General features: G+C 40.1%; 1 long non-coding RNA gene across 6 annotated transcripts in view; it reads right to left on the minus strand.

Moving 5' to 3' along the window:
- Nucleotides 1–3,158: 3,158 nt before the first annotated feature.
- The window catches only part of LOC143662602 (uncharacterized), a 165,945-nt gene continuing 146,871 nt past the window's right edge, over nt 3,159–22,232 (minus strand). For 3 of the 6 annotated variants that reach the window (XR_013165463.1, XR_013165471.1, XR_013165453.1), the window contains 4 exons: nt 16,674–16,721; nt 16,207–16,311; nt 9,701–9,758; nt 3,159–3,273 (listed from right to left, as the gene is read on the minus strand). This is a non-coding gene — a long non-coding RNA (uncharacterized LOC143662602). Of the gene's footprint in view, nt 3,274–7,091; nt 7,267–9,700; nt 9,759–16,206; nt 16,312–16,673; nt 16,722–19,595; nt 19,677–22,232 lie in introns of those variants that run through there. The other 3 variants (XR_013165482.1, XR_013165477.1, XR_013165468.1) reach the window with 3 other exon arrangements.

A 22,232-nucleotide genomic window follows, 5' to 3' on the forward strand; every position in this document is an offset into this window, starting at 1 on the left:
TCAAGAGATTGTTTCAGGGTGGTGGGGTCATGGGATGACAGGGTCTTTCTTTTCTTTTTGCTTACCCCAGTGTTTTATGGCTTTCTACAGTGAAAATAGGTCACTTAAGTTGGTCTTTAAGTTAAACCCAAAATAGGCTAGGACTTCAGAAGACTTTATACAACCCCCAATCTAATCTCTTTCTTATTATTAGCAAGAAGATGGGAGCCTGAAGATACAAGTGAGCAGATCAAGGTCTCTTAGAGCCAGGCAGGTTTTGGAATCCATCTGCTAGTCACCAGCCCAAGACTCTGAGCACCGCCCTTCCTAAATTAAGACATTGCACATCATGCTCTCCTGCACCATGAATACTCATCATCCTGAGCACCATCTTCTCTATTTCAGCCTTCAGAGTGACACCTTGGTGCCCTGCAAAACGATATGTGCTACATGAGATATCAGATGGAAGGCCTGAAGGAAATAACAGGCCTCCTACCAAACAACTCTTGGTAATTGTATTAAACTAATGGATCTAATAGGGATGTGAATCAATATCGCCTGGCAAGCTCTCTCAAAGATGAGGCCATCCCCATGGACATTCTGACTGAGTAAGTGTTGCAGGGCCAAGACCTGAACATTTTGAAACACCTCTCCATGTGATACTAATGCACCCCCAGTTAAGAAACAATGGCCTCTATAAACCTTCAAATATCAGTATCCTAAAGGGAACTAGATATTGTTGGCTTCATCTTTATTGAAGCCTTCCAGGTCTGTAGTTCAGAAGAGCACTTTCAGCCCTCTTCACCAGAAGCATTGTCATAGGTCTGCATTTCCTTTTGCTTATCCTTTCTAGTTCTAAACAAATAAACATTATAAAAGGTGAAGATGTTGGCTCCATCAACCCCACTACTCATATAGATTTGACCAAACCCCCAATATAAGGAAATCATAACCCAAGACTGGTCAGGTAGCGAATGGGCAGCCCTGGGCAGAGTTGAATGCTACCTGAGAACCAGTGCCGGGACCAAGGCCAAGGTCTACAAAAGGACTGCCCACCCCATGGTCTTGCTAAGCACCCACAGCCTGAGAACAGATATTAGGGCTCTGGGGGGGGGGGGGGCTTTTGGGCTAAAATCAGTCTTGGTACACATTGCCAAAGGCACTCAAAATGGTTTTGAAGCAAATCTTCTTCTGAAACAAAGATCACACTCGCTATGACCTGTTTTGCCTGAAATGGGCTGGCCCTTTCTTGTTTCTGTTTAATAAAATAAACTAGAAGGTAGGATAAAATACAATGTCATCAGAGCTTTTGTTTTCAACCTGTCTCTTCCTGTCACAAAGGATTAATGGCATGGGAACATTTTCCTTTCTTGTTAAAATGGTGGAGAGAAAAAGAATGCTGATAGCTCTTTCTAGCCAGTTGCACCAGCCATTGCTACTGATGTGAGGACTGAGGTGTCATGTGCAAAGCATGAGACTTTTTAATTGAAGTACGTGGGTCTGAGTATAATAGACAGGGAAACAAAGGTACAGAAAAAGGAACCAATTCTGGAAAGAATAGAAAATGTTTATAATGAAATGTGATGCAAAAGTGGAAGGAGACATAAGAAAATTTGAGATGCAATTGTGAAATTATGAAATACAGTACACTCTATTACCAGTAATTTTAGTGACTGCTCACTTAGGAAAGATTTTTCCTTCTTAAAGAGAAAAATAGAACAGCTTTTTCTTAGTTGAATAATAATAGAGAGATTTTAAATACTTGATTGTGTTTCTTGCTTTTTGACATTGTTTATATTTGTTATTTGTATATATTAATACATAAGTAGGTTTTAAATAAATCCTACCCAGGAACCATCTTGGATTTTTTTATTTTTTTGACATTCTTCTTTTTGACTACTGAACTCTGAAAAACTGCTTAGGAATACATTATAATTGTAAAGAATACTACAGCTAAAAATGAAAATTAAAATAAGGAGTGTTTTGTTTAAAATTATATTCAATTCCTCCACTACAGAAAACGTTTGTGGTTCCTTTGCTAAAAAGAATGAGCTGTCCTTGGTTGTTAACAAATGCAATTTGTGGGTATTTTTAATCCTACTTACTTCGTTGTCCCCAGGGGCTGCTGCAGCTAGAAATACATTAGTCCAGCTGAGTGTAATCCAAAGGGTACAACCTCAAGTCCAAATGTGGGTCTCAGCTCCTGTGCATTTTTTCCAGCCTCAAGGGTGCATTATTGCTTGTCCCCAAACTATACCAAAATTGCTCGAGCAAACCCCTTGGATAGAAGTGTGAGCCCGCCTCTTCATCTTCCTTTGATGAAATCTCCACTGACATATAAGGAAGTCTCAAGCCAAACATTGTAGGCTGTCTCTGACTCCAGGCTTTTATTTCCCAGCTACAAAATATTGGCTCTAGCACAGCTGTGAAAGAGTAATAGAGGTAGAGTCAGAAGGCAAAGGTTCAAGTCACAGTCAAATCTCTTGCTTGCTTCTGTGATTTGAAACCTCTCTGAGTGATAAACTCCCCCGTAAAACAGGAATAATACCAACTCCCCATTCTGCAAAAGGTTGTGCAGGAAGTACACACGTATATATGTTAAAGCCCTTCACACTTAACAGTGCCTGCAAATATAGCTGGTGGGTAGAAAGATGAGGACAGACATGGTCCCTCACTGCACTGTTATCCTCTCTGCTCTCTAGACCGACCTGCCCTAGCAGCCAGCCTTACACTTCTCACCCCAGGCCCTGCAGGGCCGCCATCAAGAATTCAAGGAGGGCCGGTTTCCTGGCCGCCCACCTGGAGGAGTTGTGAGCTGTGTTCTTATGCCAAAGACCCTGTGTGCTGATTGAGGTTTCCTTGAATCTAATAGCCACCAGTTAAGGATGCTCGTGTTTTGTGTATTTTCATCCATTGCAACCTTGGCTTTCAGCAGCTGAGGCCAATTTCGTCCAAAAGAGGGCTCAGCAATAATGGTGTTGAACAAATAGTGCCAAGACTGGTATTTTTGATACGTTAAAAGTCTTTTTGAGCACAGTGTGAAGGCCTGAAAACCTGATTATTCCCTAAGGCTGAGCAACTACTGATAAGAGCTTTATCCAGTTTATAATGCAAGAGAAGGGAATAATCATGCGTGATGGAATTGGACAAATAACCAAGCTCCAAACAATTACGAAATATAATTTTATTACAGAACAGAGAGCCAGGGTCCAGGTTCTTCAGTTTCATGGGTCAACAATGATCTAGAATTTTGATGCTTCCAGGCTGCTCCAGTAACTACAAACTGTAGACAACCTAAAAACAAAACAAAACCAATATAAACATGTATATGTGGGTCATGCACTCTTTTTTTTTTCATTTTCATGAATTCATCGTATAGAATGTCTGTGACCTGGTGAGACCACAGCCGTGAGGCACACCCTGCTCTCCCCAGCAAACAGAAGATGCCTCAATTAATGCCAGGGGAAAAAATACATGAGAATACGTATACGTGAGAAATTCAGATTTTACCAATGATTTCTTGGAGAGACAGAGAAAGTTTCATATAGACTCGATAGAGAAGAAATGGGAAAAATTTTCCAATGAGTTTTTCTATTCTCTACCCAAACATTTCCTCTTTTCCGCCACTGAATATGCCTCTCCCCGACTCTTCATCCACAATTATCTAGGACAGTAGTTTCCTGAAATCAAGATATTATCATATTGAGTGGCTAAACCAGCTGTGGTATGTACATATGATGGACTATGACACAGCGGTAAAACAGAATAAAGTCATGAAGTATGTAATAACATGGAAGGACCTTGAGGACATTATGCTGAGTGAAATTAGCCAGAAACAAAAGGACAAATACCATATGGTCTCACTGATATGAACTAACATTAATGAGTCAACCTGGAGAGTTTCAGTTAAGAACACAGGTTATCAGGAGATAGAAATAGGGTAGATATTGGGTAATTGGAGCTGAACAGATACAGATTGTGCAAAAGGACTGGTTATAAAAATTCAGAAATTGATAGCACAATATTACCTGATTGTAGTACAATAATGTACATATACTGAATGAAGCTGAATGTGAGAATGATAGAGGGAAAAGGGCTGGGGGCACATATGAAACCAGAAGGAAAGACAGACAATAATTTATAATTTAGGAATGCCTAGAGTTTACAATGATAGTGACAAAATGTACAACTTAAAAACTGTTTTTGCATGAGGAAAAACAAAGGAATATCAGTATTGTTGAGTGCTGAAAATAGATGGTCATTTCTATTTTAAAACTTCAACTTCTGTGTGAGACTAAAGGGAGAAATGTTTATTTGATGCAAAATTTGGTACATTTCCTAATTTGGTCGGTTTAATTGAACACCATAAGTACATGAAACCTTGAAAAGGGCTTGAGATTTTGTTGGTTTGTCCAGGTTAGTGTGATGCCCTGATAAATCAAGAGTGATTTGAACAGTGAATAAAAAAGTATTTGCAAAGTCTCCTTGGGGAAATAGGGAAAAAGGAGGAAAAATTCAATTTCCCCATTTGGAGAATTCCTAATATTCTCACAAGCAGTAGGGACAACCAAATCAATAGGCCAAGCCCTCAGTCTTAGGATTCACCCCTATGAACCTTATTCCTGCAAAGGATAGGCTAAGCCTACTTAAAATTATGCCTAAGAGTCACCCCCAGAGAATCTCTATTGTTGCTCAGATCTGGTCTCTCCTTCTCCCCTCTATTATTGCTCAGATGTGGTCTCTCCCTCTCCCTCTCCCTCTCCCTCTCCCTCTCCCTCTCCCTCTCCCTCTCCCTCTCCCTCTCCCTCTCCCTCTCCCTCTCCCTCTCCCTCTCCCTCTCCCCTTTCCCCTCCCCCTCTCCCTCCTTCCCCTCTCCCTCCTCCCCCCCTGCCTCCTCCTCCCCCCTCTCCCTCTCTCCCTCTCTCCCTCTCTCAGCCAACATGGCAAGCAAACTCACTGCTCTCTTCCCTCCACATGAGACATGACTCACAGGGTTGTAAACTTCCCCGGCAACATGGGACAGAAATCCTAGAATGAGCTGGAACTCAGCATCAAGGGATTGAGAAAACCTTCTCAACCAAAAGGAAAAAGAGAGAAATGAGACAAAATGAAGTATCAGTGGCTGAGAGATTTCAAACAGAGTTGAGAGATTATCCTGGAGGTTATTCTTATGCACTACATAGATATTCCCTTTTTAGTTTATGGTGTATTAGAGTGGTTAGAAGGAAGTTCCTGAAACTATAGAGCTGTGTTCCAGTAGCCATGTTTCTTGAAGATGATTGCATGATGATATAGCTTTTGCAACGTGACTGTGCAATTGTGAAAACCTTGTGTCTGATGTTCCTTTTTCTAGCATATGGACAAATGTATAAAAAAGGTAGATAAAAAATAAGCAAATAATATGGGGAACAAAGATTAAGATAAATTGAGTAGACTGAAATCCTACTAGGGGTCAATGAGAGCGAGGGGTAAGGGGTATGGCATCTATAAGTGTTTTCCTTTTTCTTTTTATTTTTTTTGCTGGAGAGATGCAAGTGTTCAAAAAAATGGTCATAGTGATGAATACACAACTATGTGATGATTATTATGAGCCCACTGATTATACACCATGTGTAGAATGTTTGCATGTCAAGAATATTTGTATGTCTGTTGTTTACAATAAAAATATTTTTAAAAGATATTATCATAAGATACGTCGTAACTTATACATCTCTTGTATCTTTCAGACAGACCATAGAGAGAAGAATCATCATTCTAAATTCATAGAATAATGAAAAGAGAGCGTGAATGAAAGGACTTGCCTTACAAAGTAGTGGAAAGCAAATGTGGAAAGATATGGCAGACCAGCTGGTAAACTAGCACTCATCAAAGCCTAGATGATAAGGTCTGGGCTTGATCTGGTTTCACCTTTGATAGGATAATGGCAACTTGAGTCTTGGCACCATGCCACACAGTAATAGTGAAAGGGTCCTGGGTCTCAGTTGGTAAAGAATAAGCTAACACAGAAGGATATCTTCAAATACTGAAAGAGCAATCATAGCCAAAAAAAAGCCAATGTTTTGGTTGCTGTTGATATAGTGGGCAAAATTGTGTTCAACTGGTACGACCTGGAGGGATTGGATTTCATCTCAATCCAAAAACAAACATGCTAATACCTAGAGCTGTCCAGCAAATGAAACCAATTATGTCATAAGTGTCTGTTGGTAAAAGCGATAAGCAGAGAACATAAGACTGTTGGGGAGATCATTTCTATTTCCAGCAGAAAACTGGATTTCTGTGATTCCTTTCCATTCCCAGACTCAAAGGACACTAGAGGGCCATCAGAAGTTTTGAGCCAAGGGCAGTGTGATTTTTTAAAGTATTCTATTCAAAAGATCTGTGAGAAATTTTGAAACCTAAGAAATTTTCCGTAGTGAATGAAAGAATTGAAATCACACTGAGCTATCCAAAGACCCGGGTGGGAAATTATTGCTCAGAATGAAAACTGATATGACAAAAATAGCATTTAAAAAACAGGCCTTGCAAGATTTGTAATAGCTATCAAAGTCTCCAAGATAAGAATTTTCTTCATAACTAACATCTTTAATGATAAGTAGATCAAGGCTCTGCATCAGAGATTTTAGAACATATTTCAATAAGAATGACCCATCACCTTAACATTCTACGTAGGATACTCAATTACAGCAGTTGTTCAAGATCAAAAACTTGTAGGATGTCTGATCTATCTACATATATTTGAACTTAAAGCTGAAGAGAATCTTTCTTCTCCACAAGTAATTAAAATAAGGCTCTCATATTATATTTACGTGTCTAAAGGGGACTTAAGCTCTCTCTTCCACAGATAACACTGCTGGTATAAAACCCTCATTTTAAAAATTCAAAAATTCCAGCCTCCTTTTTGGTTCATCACCACCTGTTCAGTTCAAGATGTTTTTTCACAGAAAAGGCCTTTTTTTTTCCACAAAATCTGTTATGGCCATTTTTCTGGTTTTTTACACTTGGCAGCGATCAGTGTACCTGCTCTATCTTCTCTTATTTCCTTTTCCTTTCTGGCTCAGTTTCCTGACTGCTATAACAAATACCACACAATGGTTTGGCTTAAACCACAGGAGTTTATTGGCACATGGATGCAGAGTCTAGAAAGCTTGCTTCCTCCTGGGGTCCACAGCCATCTGGAAAGCGGGGCAAGCCTTGGGTTCCTTGGCTTTCCTGTAACATGTAAGTGGTCCTCTCTTTTCTCCTGTTGATCTGCAGCTTTTGGCTTCTTCTCGTGGCTTTTTTTTTTTCCTATAAGGCCCCCAATAACAGGATTAAGATCCATCATGAATCAGTTGGCTACACTTCAACTAAAAAACGACATCTTCAAAAGGTTCTATTTACAGTGGATTCACACCCACAGGAATGTGGGTTAAGATTAAAAACTTGATTTAAGATTAAAAACTTTTCTAGAGTACACAACCCAATCTGCCACACTTTCCTTTTCTTGTACTATGTGACCAGGAAAAGGGTTTCTGCAGGGAAGATGCCATTTGCAAAACCCCTGGATAGTGATTCAAATGTTTGCTGAACATTCCAACTGCTGGAAGTAAATGGGCTTTGCTCAGGGGTGGTGGTGGTTAGAATTTCAACTTGCCCTACATACATAGATACACACCCACACAAGACAGTTTCCCTTCATGGTGGAACATGTAACTGGGGCCAACTGCCTTAGTTCTCTTTTACCATTTAAAGAAAAAGCAAGAAATATGTTTTCCACCACTTGCAGCTAGAGAGAATACTTTGCCTTCTCTCCTAGAAGGGGTTATGAGATAGGAGAAAGAAGATAACAGAGACGATGAATGGTCTAACGGCTTCCTTTGGTCTGACCATGCCCAGGCCAGTCAAACCTACAGTAAATAGCAAATTCAAGTTTATGATGCCAACCAAGGTCATCATTAATAAAAAAAAAAAAAAAAAGTAGCCTCATTGGCTGAATACTGAAATATGTATAAAGACACCTTTGCAAGGTTTAGAAAGAGAGAATAAAATATAAAAGGAATGTCTAAGCTTTTCCATATTTTTTTTGTATTTCAGTCAGCAAAGGACTGTTTTTTAAAATGTAATAGAGGGTGACTCTAGGTTTATTTAGTCTGAGGGAAAGACTGTCTTCAAGTACATGAAGTAATCCCGTCCAAACGATAGCACAGGTGTTTCAGTTGTCTGAGGTAACAGATTTTAGAAGCAGTGAGAGGCCTTTAGTTTAAACATCAGAAAATATTCTTATTCTCAAGGCAATGTAGCCACTGAAACAGAGTTGAGCTAAACTTTGCAACAAAGCCAAAATGCAAATTAAGCTGGCGATTTCTGTTCAGAGCTTTGGTTTGGGAGGTTTCACAGCTTCATCTCTAAAGGCTTGATTCAAAACCGCAATGTTCAGCAAGTTAGTGAGATTTCACACTTTCAGATGAAGCCCAATCCAACAAATGCATCTCTCGATGCAATGCAGGGTCATAGAATCTCACTAAAGAACGAAACCAAACCATGGAACACAATCTCAAGAATCATTTCGACCCAGAGGAGCAGAAGTTCCACTTTAAGTTTCCATGAACACATTATAGGTGGGAAAATGCATGCTGGAACAACATTAGTTGCCACACTTAAACCCACCACAGTATCTGAATGTGATTGAGGTTTCAGAGGAAAACCATTCGTGGCATGAAATGTAGCAATTTTGGGGCTATTAATATAGCATGTTAGTCACTGTCAAATACTTTCTCTAAAAGAGGGGGACGGGAAGGAATGCTTGCTGCAAAGGTAAGTGGCAAATCTTTGCAACTAGTAAAGAACAAAATTAAGCAATTTGCTGGGGCTGATCTCTATTTCAGGTACGGAAACTTTCTGATGGACGTGAAATCAAAGTTAGTCAAGCAAAAGTAATGTCAGTGCCTCTGTTGTACAGTTTCAAGTTTGGAAATCAAAGGAGACATTTACAAATGGGCAGTAAGAAACAAAGAAAGAAAGTGTGTGTAGGAAAAGAGAAATAAAATCCTACAAAACCTTTCCAGTTTAACGACCTTCAGACAGCAGGGCTCATGAGCCAAAGTGGAAGGTGGCTGTAATTCCTCTCTTCCCTGTGTACCTAGGCAGGGGGCGCAGCCGCAGCAGGTTGCATTTTCGCGGGTCCGGGCTGCAAGGAGGAGGGCGGTGCCCGCGTCCCGGGCTAGGGCCTCCGAGGTTGACGCTGCGCTGCCGTCCCCCACTCACCGGCTAGCCCAGCTTCCTCTGTTTCCTCTGGGCGGCCCGGGGGCTGCCGGTGGGTAATTCACCCCGCCCCCAATGCGGCAGGCGTAGACCTTTTTAATGACCGCAAGACCCGGGACGCTGGGCAAGGCTCCGGGGGTTCCTCTCCTATCCTGCGCCCGGATCCGGGCTAACCATACTTCCGTCCCCGCCTGGCTGGAGGGAGGCCGCATGACCAACACAGCAGAACCACCTGCAGAGGAGGCTTGGCTCTCCTGAGCGTTTCCCCTCCCAGAGAGGATGGCTTGAGGGGCAGAGGTGCTCCCTTGAAAAGGGGAATGAGACATGGACCTGTGGCTAGGCAACGAAAAGCCCTGCTGGAGAAATGGTTAATTCCTCAGGTGCCTGCAAGTCACAACGGAATTTTGCAGAGAGGGGAAGGGGGCAGGGTGTTGCTCGGGAAAGATTTCTGCAGGTTGGGAGATGGGGGTTGGATACTAACCAGGGAAGGTAATTCTGCAAAACTGGAACACACAGGCACTCTTGTCTGTAGGCAACTCCTGCAAAGGGCACAATTGAGGAAATTGAATAGAAGTTTGTCCCCTGTCTCTCAGCCTACTGACCCACTTTCCTAGGACTTCATAGCCCCTAGATCCCTGCCCCTTTCTGAATCATCCCGGGAACCAACAGGGAAGAGAGATTGGGCCTTGGGATCCTAATGCAGATGGAATAAGCAAAATGGGCCTGATCCACTTTGTATAGAGAGACAAAAGTCTCTCTCTTCCCCAGAAAATCCTTTCTGGGTCATCACCAACTTCCACTGTACCTGCACACACCCCTAAAAATATCTCCTCCAGCTCCCTGTCAAGGGGCCTGGAATTCTACATTTAGTCACTTATTTTTATTAAAGCACTGAAAACACCTGCACCTAAAAAATGTAAGTGTGCTGTTCTAGAACGAGAAACCCATTATTATGTGTTAAAGTTGTGGCACAACGTACTTTTTCAAAGAGTATGCAGTCACTTACCCCAATGCAAACAATAACTAAGTGAATGCTGAGAGAAAGATCTGGAGCATGAGACACTGCCCATGGATGAAGGAGCACATGTGTGCACATACACACCACACACACACTCATGCACACTCACACATGCACACGCTCACACACAACTCATGCACATACACATGGGCATACTCACACATGCATTTGCTTACACACTCTCCACATACTTACATTCATTCAGGCACATACACATGCATGTACTCATACACACTCGTCACATACTTTCACACACTCAAGCACATACACACACTCATGCACATGGCCACACACACATACACCCTCACTTTCATACACATGAACTCTCTAAGATTTTTCCCACGATTAGTTTTAGTCAATTCCCAAAAGCCCAATGTGGCTACTAATAATTTTGTTACGTCCACTTGAAATAGCTATGATGAAATACATGCTACACGATTATTGGAGGGCATGGTTGCCTCTGCTCCACAATTGTCCCTGGATGCAGTGAGTTGCAGCGGCGAGAGTGTGTACTTTAACATCAAGTGCATTTAGGTTTGAAACTTAATTCTCCAGCTTGCTAACTCAAGTTCCTGAATTTACATTCTGGCACTCCCACTTCGTAGCTATATGGCCTTGAGAAAATTATCTGACTGTCTGTGTCTCAGTTTCCTCATCTTTATTATGAGCATATTAACAGAAGCTCCTGGCTCAGCAGGTACTGTGTGAGGAGTGAGTCTGACAGCCCTCACAAAGTACCCATGTGCGCTAAAGAAAATTAAAATTGCTACTTTGATTGTCATCTGTGAGCCTATGGGGCACAGTTTTCCTTCTTTGAGCCTCAGATTCCTCATATGTAAGATGGAGATAATCTACTTTTACAGGAGTGGTGTGAGGAAAACTATGTGTTAAGAGTGCTCAGCACAGTGCCTAGGAGACTGGGGAAGTGCTTAACAAAGGGGGCAGTGAGGGGGAGGAGGAGGGGAAAGAGGGGAAATAAGGAAAGGAGAAGGAGGAGGCTTGTGACTCAAGTGAAGCCAGAAAATTCATAGGTGTCAGCCTTGCCCCATCCATTTCCAGGCCAGGTAAACCCATGAGCACTCATTCACCCCCACCTGCTGCTGACATTTAGCTTCCCACAATGACAAGGTCTGAAGCTACATAGGACATAATACAAATTCTGGAACTCTCAGATATTTTTTTCTTTCCTTTGCACCTCTTTTCCTAAGCTCTGATGCGATGTAGTATATTGGAGAACTGACTCATCTACCAGTATTTGTTCATTACAGCTGTTGCTAGGAAGTTATTCTGTAAATGACTCTGCTCCTCCATCTCCATTATGCTTTTTTCTTGTTATTATGAGACAGAATTAAGCAATAGCCAGTGCTGAGTTTTCATTATACTCTTCCCTAATTTTCCCTCCCCTTTTATCAGCAACTTTAGGAGTTAAGCCTTTATATTTTAAGGACATTAAGGAAGATGTAGAAATGATTGAGTATTTTGAGGGGGGACCTCAAAGAGAATTCAGTTTCTCTCTCTTCTTTGTAGTGTCATTTTTTAGTACCTGGCTTTTTTAATTTCAAAATTCAAATTAAGACATCATCACGCTCCTGTAAGCTTCACTACCTCTAATAATCAAAGAACAAGTTTCAGCTTGACACATGGATGAGGTAATGCTGAGCCATATTCATTACCAACCCTTGCTTAAGCCAGTTTCTAAAGAGGAAAATCATCCAAGATAAAAGGAAAAGTAAACACGAGTGCTGAAAGTGAAAAAAAAAAAAAAAACACCAACTTAAGTAAATATCCCAAAATCAATTTGGAAATCACAACTAGGTTGTTGGAATTTTCTTGTAACATTCCAAAAGATCTTTGTTGCATGTCCCAAAGTGCAAAGTCAATATAATTTTACCCCCTGAAGGTATACCAAACATGTATGAAGATTTCCAAACAAGCCCAGCAGGTTTTCCAACAAATGGAAAGTGAAGTTGCACAATTTCATTTCAGCTACCTATTTCTAAATCATTGATTTTTGTAAAAATGCCACACCACACAGAAGAGAAGTCTCTCTTTCTCAATAAACATACAGTAAAATTCCCAGAAAATGCCAGCATTTTTAGTAAAGTTACAAAGCTTCAGAAAAAAACAAGAAATTCAATTCACACTCCCATCTTATGCACACAATATCCAGTGACTTCAATTACACACCGGTCTTCATCTTTGCACTTGAGGGGGATTTTTAAGCCTAAACAAGCAGTGAATTGGTCCTACCTGCTGGAAATTTATGGGAAGGACAGTGGGAAATGACTATTTACTCTTTAGATTCAATACACTGAGGAAAAAGGGCTAGACTTACTGCTTGAGGTAATAAGGCCAAAGCTGTAAGGGTCTGTAAAACAGACTGCAGGTTTACACCTGGAGTTTTATTTTTCACCACACTGTAACCTTCAGGCCAGATCCTCAAAGACTCGACCCAGCCTTCTCAGGTTAGAAGACAGTTTCAAATTCAGGGACCTCATCAAACTATCTACAGTAGTCCTAATTTTCTGCCATTAAAAAAGGACAAAAAAAAAAAAAAGGAGGATATAAAGGAGGAGGAATAAAGATCGTCAAGGTAGAAAGGTTATCACAAGCCAGTGGGAGTGGAGTCAAGTCCTAGAGTTCACTGAGATTTCCAGAAGGGAAGCTTAGAAGATGCAACAATCAAATGCCACATGTGGGCCTTGTTGAGATCTTAATTCAAGCAAACAGTGGGAAAAAAAGTCATTTTGAAACAATTAGGAAACTTTAAATATGGACTAGGTATACGATGATATCAAAGAATAGATTAATTTTGTTAAGTGCAATTGTGCACTGCATTTACATAAGAAAATGGCTATACTTTTAATAAATGCATACTCATGTACATAGGGGTGAATTGAAATGATGGCTGGAATTTGCTTGAAAATACTTAAACAAAAAGGGAAATAAATGAAGAGAAGACACAAGAGTGGTAAACTGGCTAATTGTCACAACTGAGAGAAGGGTATATGAGAGTTTATTATACTATTTGTGCTGTTAATACTTTTGTGTGTGTGAAAATTTTTATAATGAAATATTTAAAGGAAATATATTTTTAAAAAGTTTGGCAATTACTAGTTCAAGGGGTTAAACAGTAACACAGGTATTTATCTGGTGGAAGGAGAAAGAAATAGCTCCACCAAGTAGTACTTGAATGGCCCTGAGGTCTTCAGGCATCAGGGTTATGGTGCTCAAAATTCTTTAGTTTTTAAAAAAACAAAATGCGGTAGGGGGGGATGCATGCAAAGATAGCTCAGTGGTAGAATTCTCACCTGCCATGCAGGAGACCCGGTTCAATTCCCAGTCCATGTACTTCCCAAAACAAACAAATAAGCAAGCAAACAAAGAAAGAAAAAATAAACAAACAAAAAGTTCAACAAATAGTGCTGCAATAACAAGGAGACCCACATGGAAGAAGAATGCAATGTGACCCTCGCCATATAGCATACAACAACCACAACAAAAAAAGCATATTGGCTGATTATCTCCCTCTATCAATGCTGAGCTCAGTGTTCTTATTAACCAGATGTCACTTGCTGGAAAAAAAAAAAAAAGAATTGCGGGAAGCCCCCTAATTATGGCTCACTGTAGCACAAAGCTTGCTGCAGATAGTACCTTACTAAGTGCACTAAATTGCTAGTTGCACCATATAGAAGGAATAGTAAAATGCAGAGGGAGGGGTCCCTTCTAACTGAAATGATCAGGGGGGGTTTCTTAAAGGAGTTGACTTTTCAACTGACTACAGGAGTTCTTCAACACCTTCCTATACATATTGCCATATCTGTCACAATTCCCAGCACTTATTGAATGCCATTGAATACGCTCAACACTCCCTCCTCAAATACTGTCAAAGGCTCAACTCTGGATAGAATATAAAATTCTAAGTTTGCAGTCATTTAGGGTCCATCATGAGTGGACCCCATCCTGCCTTTTCAGCACTTTTTCTCCTTATCCTGTCCCAGCGAGCCCATCTCTGCAAATTCCCTTCAACCCTGTCCACTTAGCATGTCTAGGTCACCCCAGTGCTCAGACCAGCACCTCCAAAAGACAGAGGAAAAGAGACAGGTGCAGGTGTCCCAGCCACTGGGTGCTGTCCACAGCTGGAAGGGGTCAGGAAGGGCATCAACTGCATCTGTGCAGGCCCTGATCAAAGATAAACAAATCTATCAACAGTTAAGAAAAGTGTTTTTCATTATTGGCTCTCTACACCCTAATAAAACTCTCCATAATGAGCTCTGAGAAGGCATTCCTGCCTATTTGGAGAAAATCTTCTGCAGCTTCTCTCAACCAGGAATTTTCAAGGAATCAGCCCCTGCCCCAGATACCATCTTGGTTTGGATTCCTCCAGATGCAAATGCTGACTACAAGGATTCATACAACTGGGTGATTTAGGAGGTGACTGTGGACTTGTAGGTGAGGCAGGACAGCAGACAGAGAAGGTAAAGCAGTAAGGAGCATGTTAACAAGCAACTGACAATGGTGGGCCATGGGACTTGACCCACTGGGGGACTCAAAGAGACAGTCTATAGAATATGCGGGAGTGATCTCTCAAAGCGGGTAGGGAGCTGGGACATTTATCCATCAACTCCTTCCAGTTACTGGTTAGAGCTCAGTAGAGAGGGTGAGTTATGTCAGTTCCCCAGCCACCCTCCTGCTCTATACCCCACACTTGGCCTAGCAGCTCTGGCAGCCAGAAAAAAACCTTCAGGCAAAGAGTTGTTGATGCTGGCAATTGGAAGCTGGGCCCGTATGCCTGGAAACTCTAAGTGCCATAGATCCAGATACCAGCAGGTTATTCCGATACACACCTTAGGTCTATGCACACACATATTTATAACTCTGTGAAGACATGTTTATTAGAACTCCAAAGACAGAAAAAAAAAGCACTAAAATGGCATCATCTTAGTGTTCAGCGAAGTCTGCCTCTGCACATCATCTTTCTGTAGCCAGGATCACCGACCTATGCTCCACAGGCCAAATCCAGCCTGCCGCCTGTTTCTGGAAATAAAGTTTTCTTGGAACACAGACATACTCATTTGTTTACTGTGCTGCATTCACGCTACATTGTCAAAGTAGTTACATCAGAAATCTTATGGCTTGCACAGCTGATAATATTTACTATCTGACCTTTTTTTTTTCCTAGACGCATTGTGCAAAAGTAAGTTCAAAAGCAATGACCTTTAATTCCTTGATCAGTCCTTCTACCCATAAAGAAATAGTTTCCTAATCTGTGTGTGTGTCATGCTCCATCCATTCCTCAGTCTCTTGTTACACTGCTTTGTGACTATTCGCTTTCGTACCTAGCTCACCACCTCTGCAGGAATTGAGTTTTGTTTATTTTTAGATCCCTCATGGGTAGACAGTCAATAAATGCATATTTCAATAAAATTAATTCATCTGGGGAATTTGATCTCCATGATCACTGAGCCGACCCTGACTGGGTTTGGGAAAATGCAGAGAACTTGCTCAAGATCATATTCATGGCCAGCGTTAGACCCACGCAGCCCTTTGCTCCTATCCTGTCATCCAATGGCCTGCTCAGTTATGCCATCCCTGCTCCTATCACACATGTGCTACATTTAACACATGGGCATTTCTGAATGAGCAGCTCAAGGTTCTGACTTAAGTCTCCACATCCTGTTCTTGGCCACGTCTTCAGTACCTTGGTGACCCACTCTATTTGCCCTTATGGCGGTCGTGATACACCTTCTGAAAATTCTCCTCCACCTACTGGCCCATTGCTCCTAAGATCAGACCCTAAAAGTCCCTAGCAGTTATAGCTCTGTGACCCGTTATCTCTCAAAACCACCTTAGGTGTCAATGATAAATCCTTCACTTTCGAAAGAGGTAAATCAAAGCTTTGAATATCACTAGCGAAAACGGCTTTTCATTATTTCTGCGTATTATAACCACAAGAGTTCAGATGTTACCTTTCAGAGCTGCTGAAACAGGAAACAATAACAGAGCATCTTCACCTCCTGGTAACGAGAAGCAACTTACCGTCATCAAAATAAATCTCGGCAGATTTCAACACCCTTGGAAGGAGTTGGAGGGGATAAAAGGGAAAAAAACAAACCTTAGTGGAATGATGTTTTATTTATATCTTGTAGATATGCCCTGCTTTTCTCACACCTTAAATGCAGGTCAAATTTGCAGCCAAACAGTTAAGGGAATGGGTTGCCTGTTTAATGATTTTTGCTAATATAATTCAGAAAAAGTTAGACCAAACCACCGACTAAAACCTATGGCCACAAACACCCTATCAGTCTAGCCCATCTGGGCCCACTTAAAGAAGCAAATCATGAGATGGTATTTTAAAAATAGCCATGCTCTAATGGATTTTAAAGGGGTATTTTTCCCTCTTTAGTAAAGATAGAACTTAATTTTCAAGACTTACAAACATAACTGCTTTTCCACCAGATCACCCTCTCAGTTAGAAACCTGCCTGGAAAAAAATTGGCAACAATCAAAATATATGTCAAATATTCTAAGTGGTACTTTACATTCTATAGACATTTTTTAAAAACTCTTTCATACTTGTATATATATATTTTTTTATTGTATGCTGTATGCCAGAGTCACATTTCATTATTTTTCCATGTGCGTATCCTGTTATTACAGCACCATTTGTTGAATTTTGTTTCTTTGTTTTGCCTGTTTGGTTTTTTTTTATCTTTTTTTGGGGGGGGGGGGGGGGGAAGGAAGTGTATGGACCGGGAATCGAACCTGGGTCTCCCTCATGGCAGGCAAGAATTCTACCACTGAACTACCCTTACACTCCCTATACTTGTTGTGTATCTAAAGTAATTCTGTAGAACACAATGGAAAGAGTCGGGAAAGTAATCTAGCTCAATTTAAAGGTAAAGACACTAATGGCATGGCAGATAGAATAAGCGTTATCATCTCCATTTTTCAAACAAGGGTGAACTAGCCCTGAAAATTATGTGATTTGCCCAAATTCACAATGAGCACAGAAAATGGCTGGAGTCTAGGCCCGCTCTCTTCCTGGATACATTTCTTTCTTCTGCATTATGTTGACTTCTGTGTCCAACAGCGCTAACCCCACTTAATTTTACTTCCGATGCATTTTACAAATTTTAATTAAAATTGAAAGTATCACCATAGAGCAGCTTGAGGTTATCATAAAAGCTACAAAATGAAATGACTACCTGGCATTAATATGGGAAATTTTCTGCTTTTCCCAAAAAATGTGTCAAATACCTTGGCCTGGACTTTGCAGAGACGATGTGGGTGAGAAACATCAGAAGAAAACTTCATAAAGTTTGAGAGTAAACATTATGAAATACCAGCTCCTCTCCAATATGGTTTCTTACATGATACTGTACCCACCTCTCACTGAAGAAATGGTCTGAGAAAGAAAACTCACCAGTGATACTGATAAACCTAAAACAAAATGCTTACAGGAAAAAAAGTATAACCTCAGAATGCATTTAAAAGTTGCAATCAACAGCCACTCTATGGGCAATGCATAAGTTAATATTTTAAGATAAATACATGAAGAAATGTGTCCATCCTATGAGAAAAGTACAATATTCCAGCGGGAATCTTTCTCTCTCTAGTGGTCTCTTTTGAAAAAGATTTTTATCTGTGGGATTGAAAGCGAGAAAGACTATCCATCCATTAACAAAAGACAGGCAGAAGCAGAGTGTACTCACTGGGCTACAAATAGTAGCCCCCAAGAAAATGATCCATTCAAATAATAATCTCTTAAAATGACATTTGACTATTTTATATCCAGTGTGGTCAGTGTTGAATTTAATTTTCATCTAAATTTAAAATACAGGAGACATCCAAAGTCATTATTTCATTTGGAGTTGAATGAAGTAAGTCATCTGGAAGTACAGTTTAATTTTTAAAAGTCATAGCATCACTAAAGGAAACATAGCCAGTCAATTTCTACTTTGGAAGGATGCAAGAGCTGCCTGAGATGCTTAAATGCAAAGTGCTATATTACAAAAAGAGCAAAATTAAGTAGTTGAATGTATTTGCTACATTAAGGCAAAATGAAAACTACTGTGATTAGAGCAGTTTGAGAAAAATGGATCTAAAATACTTTCCACTTAGATTGTAGCAACAGCTACAATTAAAAGAGCACTTAGCTACTTGTGTTAACAGGAGGATCGTATTGGTGTATAGTTTGGTATTTTGGTTTTTAGTTGTCGTTTTTTGCTGTTGTTGTTTTTTTTAATGTAAGCCTGGCAGCCTTACAGCAGCCAGTCCCAAGCCCCACTTGGGTTCCATTTCTAGCTCCTGTGAATCACTCTCCCCAGCAACCAGGCACCCTGCAGAGGTCCTTGAAAAAGGCCACAGGAAAGAAGAGGCTCATGAAATCTAATCATGCCTGGATGGCCAAAAAGTACCAGACACAGAAATGAAGAAAAAAAAAAGTCATTTGGCTCACAAAAACGGGCAGCATCTGTCACTCTGTTCTCAGCTGTAAATGGCTGTATCTCTTCTCTTCAAGGTGGAGAAACTTTAACCCATTGATATTGAGAAGGTAGAGTTCAAATATTCTTTTTTTTCTTACTAATTTTTAACCATTTTATTGTACAATATAACATATATACAAAGCAAAGAAAGAAAAAAGCAATAATTTTCAAAGCACTCCTCAACAAGTGGTTACAGGACAGACCCCAGAGTTTGTCATGGTCTGCCATACCATCCTTTCACATTTTTCCTTCTAGCTGCTCCAGAACATTGGAGGCTAGAAGGAATAAATACTTTTTTTTATCATCACAATCGACTTTTTTTTCTTTTTTTGTGAAAAATAACATACATACAAAAAAGCAATAAATTTCAAAGCACAGCACAACAATTAGTTGTAGAACAGATTTCAGAGTTTGATTTGGGTTACAATTCCACAATTTTAGGTTTTTATTTCTAACTGTTCTGAGATACTGGAGACTAAAAGAGATATCAATTTAGTGATTGAGCAATCATATTCATTTATAAATCCTTTCATCTCTATATAACTCCACTATCACCTTTAATCTTTCTATCCCTCTCTTTAGGGGTATTTGGGCTATGGCTATTCTAACTTTTTCATGTTGGAAGGGGCTGTCAATATCATGGGGTAGGAAGATGGAACTAGCTATTCTTACTAATTTTTAAAATAATGTTAGTAACGAGTTTTTTTGCAATGTCTGTACAAACCAATCTAGACGGAAATATGTAGACTGAAACCAAATACATCCCAAATCCCTCCTATAGTTGGTTGTATTCTTCCAGAAATTTCTATGAGCTTTCACACCTACCAGCATGAGACCACACCATGCAAACTATTCTATATAACACACACCTTCACACGCTTTCCCCTGGTCCTTTTGCTCGCGAACACACTCAGGTTGTAGACTCTAGAAATTTTGAGGAAGATTACAGGCTGTGAACAAATATATGAGTACAATAATGAGTCCAAAGTTTTCTCTGAGCAAGAAATAATCCCCACTTGCATCCTTTGTTGCAGCTTGCCTTTATCCCACTCTTTATAGGTTCTAGCAGTAGATAAAATATTGGAGCGGAAAAGAAATTGGAGTGGAACTTTTACTTTGTACTATTCGTAGGTCTCTGTAGTGTTTTCTAAGTTTGTTTGATCATATAAAATGCCTGGGCAATTATGTAAAATCCAAAAAATCTGGGTCTCTCTTCTGTAGACTTTGACTTTTTTATGTCTTGGGTGGGACCATTTGATCTGCTTCAAAAGATCCCTATAATCAAATGGTTTGGTAAACTCTCTTCTATGTAATAGGGCAAGTTCAGGATTTACTAGTCCTGAGAGAAAAAAGGAAAGGAATGATGGTAGCCTCTCGGCCCCAGTCTACACAGAATTGAAAACAGGTGAGGCAAGATATTTCTTGTCTGTTGTGTGCTTCTTTATAGTGCCTTTCTTCTCTTTTCAGTTTGACTTATTGTGTCTATTAGCCCATGTTTTTTTTCAGATTCTTTATGAGTGTTTTGTCATCTTTTATTATATCTATCCATATCCCTGTAGCTATTAGCAAAACAACAACTTTTAAATCCTCAAAAAATGGGTAGTCTAAATATTTAAAAGAATAACAAGTGTTGGCAAGGATGTAGAGAAATTGGAACCCTTATACATTGTAAAATGGTACAGTCACTGTGGAAATAAGTTTGGCAGTTCCTCAGAAAGTTGAACATAGAATTACCAGGTGGCCCAGCAATTCCACTTCTATATTTAACCAAAAGAATTGAAAGCAGAGACTTGAACAGGTATCTATACACCAATGTTCATTGATGACAATAGTCAAAAGGTGGAAGCAACCCAAATGTCCATCAACAGATAAATGGATTAATAAAATGTGATATACACACACAACAAAAGATTATTCAGCCATAAAAAGAAACAAAGTTCTTATTAAACTTTCTCACCTGGGAAATCCTTAGAACTCTCTCAAACATTAGGAACTTCCAAGTTAATAGGCCAAGCCCTCGATCTTGAGGCTTGTTCGTAATGAAACCTATTTCTGTAACAGAGAAGCTAAGCCTAACTATAATTATGCCTAAGAGCTTCTTCTAGAAAACCTCTTTTGTTGCTCATATATGACCTCCTTCTCTCTAAGCCCAACTCTACAAAGAAAATCATTACCCTTCTCCCTATATGGGACATGACATTCAGGGGTGAAAGTCTCCCTAAGAAGGTGGGACATGACTCCCTAAGAAGGTGGGACATGACTCCCTGGTCCTGGCACTGTGGGATCGACAACAGCTTCCTGACCAAAAAGGGGAAAAAGAAATGTAACAAAATAAGATATCAGTGTCTAAGAGAGTTCCAAGAGAGTTGAAAGTCTATTCTGGAGGCTACTCTTATGCAAGCTTCAGTTAGATAGTGCCATGGTTTGCCAAATCCTAACCAGCATCATTCTTGTTCACCCTAAAGAACACCTTGGCCTCTATTGGAGATGCTACAAAAATTTCATGCACTAAGTTTGTTTCCAGAAGCCTATAACCTCCAGATGGTTCCTAGGCCAGATAAATTCTGAAATCCAGAGGGGACAGCCTCTCCAAGAACATCAACTAACTCCATTCCCCTGTCCTATATTGCTGACATCACTTTTCAACATGCAAAAGTTAGAATGGGCATTGCCCAAATATCCCTCAAGATTGGGAGAATGATCAAAGGAGAAGAAGGAGTTATAACAGGGAAGATAGGATTTAACAAATGAGTATGTCTATTGAATCATCATATTGATATTTCTTTTAGTCTGCAGTATCTTGGAGCAGCTAGAAGGAAAAACTTGAAACTGTGGAAGTGCAACCCATACCAAACTTTGAAATCTGTTCAATAACTACTTGCTAAAATGTGCTTTGAAATTTATTGTTTTTTGGTACATATGTTATATTTCACAATTTAAAAAAATGAAGTTCTGATGCATGCAATGACATGGATGAAACTCAAAAATGTAAGTTAAGTGAAATAAGCCAGAAAGAAAGAGAGCTATTGTATGCTCTCACTGATATGAACTACGTAAAATATAGTGTAGGATTGTATGTCTCCTTTTTTGTGGTGAAGACAGGATGAGGAGGTTGGCCATGTTCTGGGGCCAGTGGAGAGAAAGGAAGAGGGAATCCGGAAATGATTCTAGGAAACTGCTCTAGCAGAAATTCTGGAAAGTTGCTGTGGCTAGGGAGCCACCTTGAAGAAAACAGGATGGAAGCAGCTTCTCTTTGCTCTTTATTAAGATGCAAAAGTGATCTGAAGTCCCAGAAACTTCCCAGTGATGTAACTGTCCTGGGGCTTCTCAAGTGCAGAGCTAGAGAATGGCAAACTGAGAGCACGTGGCCTGAAATACTCTATGATTTATTTGTGAGGAACCAGAGTTTCTCCATCCCAGAAGATGGAGATGCATCTGTGCATTTCTTATAATCACACTGACAGTTGCTGGATGTTTCACCTAACCGTCTTATAAATGAAGATCCC

Source organism: Tamandua tetradactyla, chromosome 2, assembly GCF_023851605.1.
Source record: "Tamandua tetradactyla isolate mTamTet1 chromosome 2, mTamTet1.pri, whole genome shotgun sequence".
NCBI lineage: Eukaryota > Metazoa > Chordata > Mammalia > Pilosa > Myrmecophagidae > Tamandua > Tamandua tetradactyla.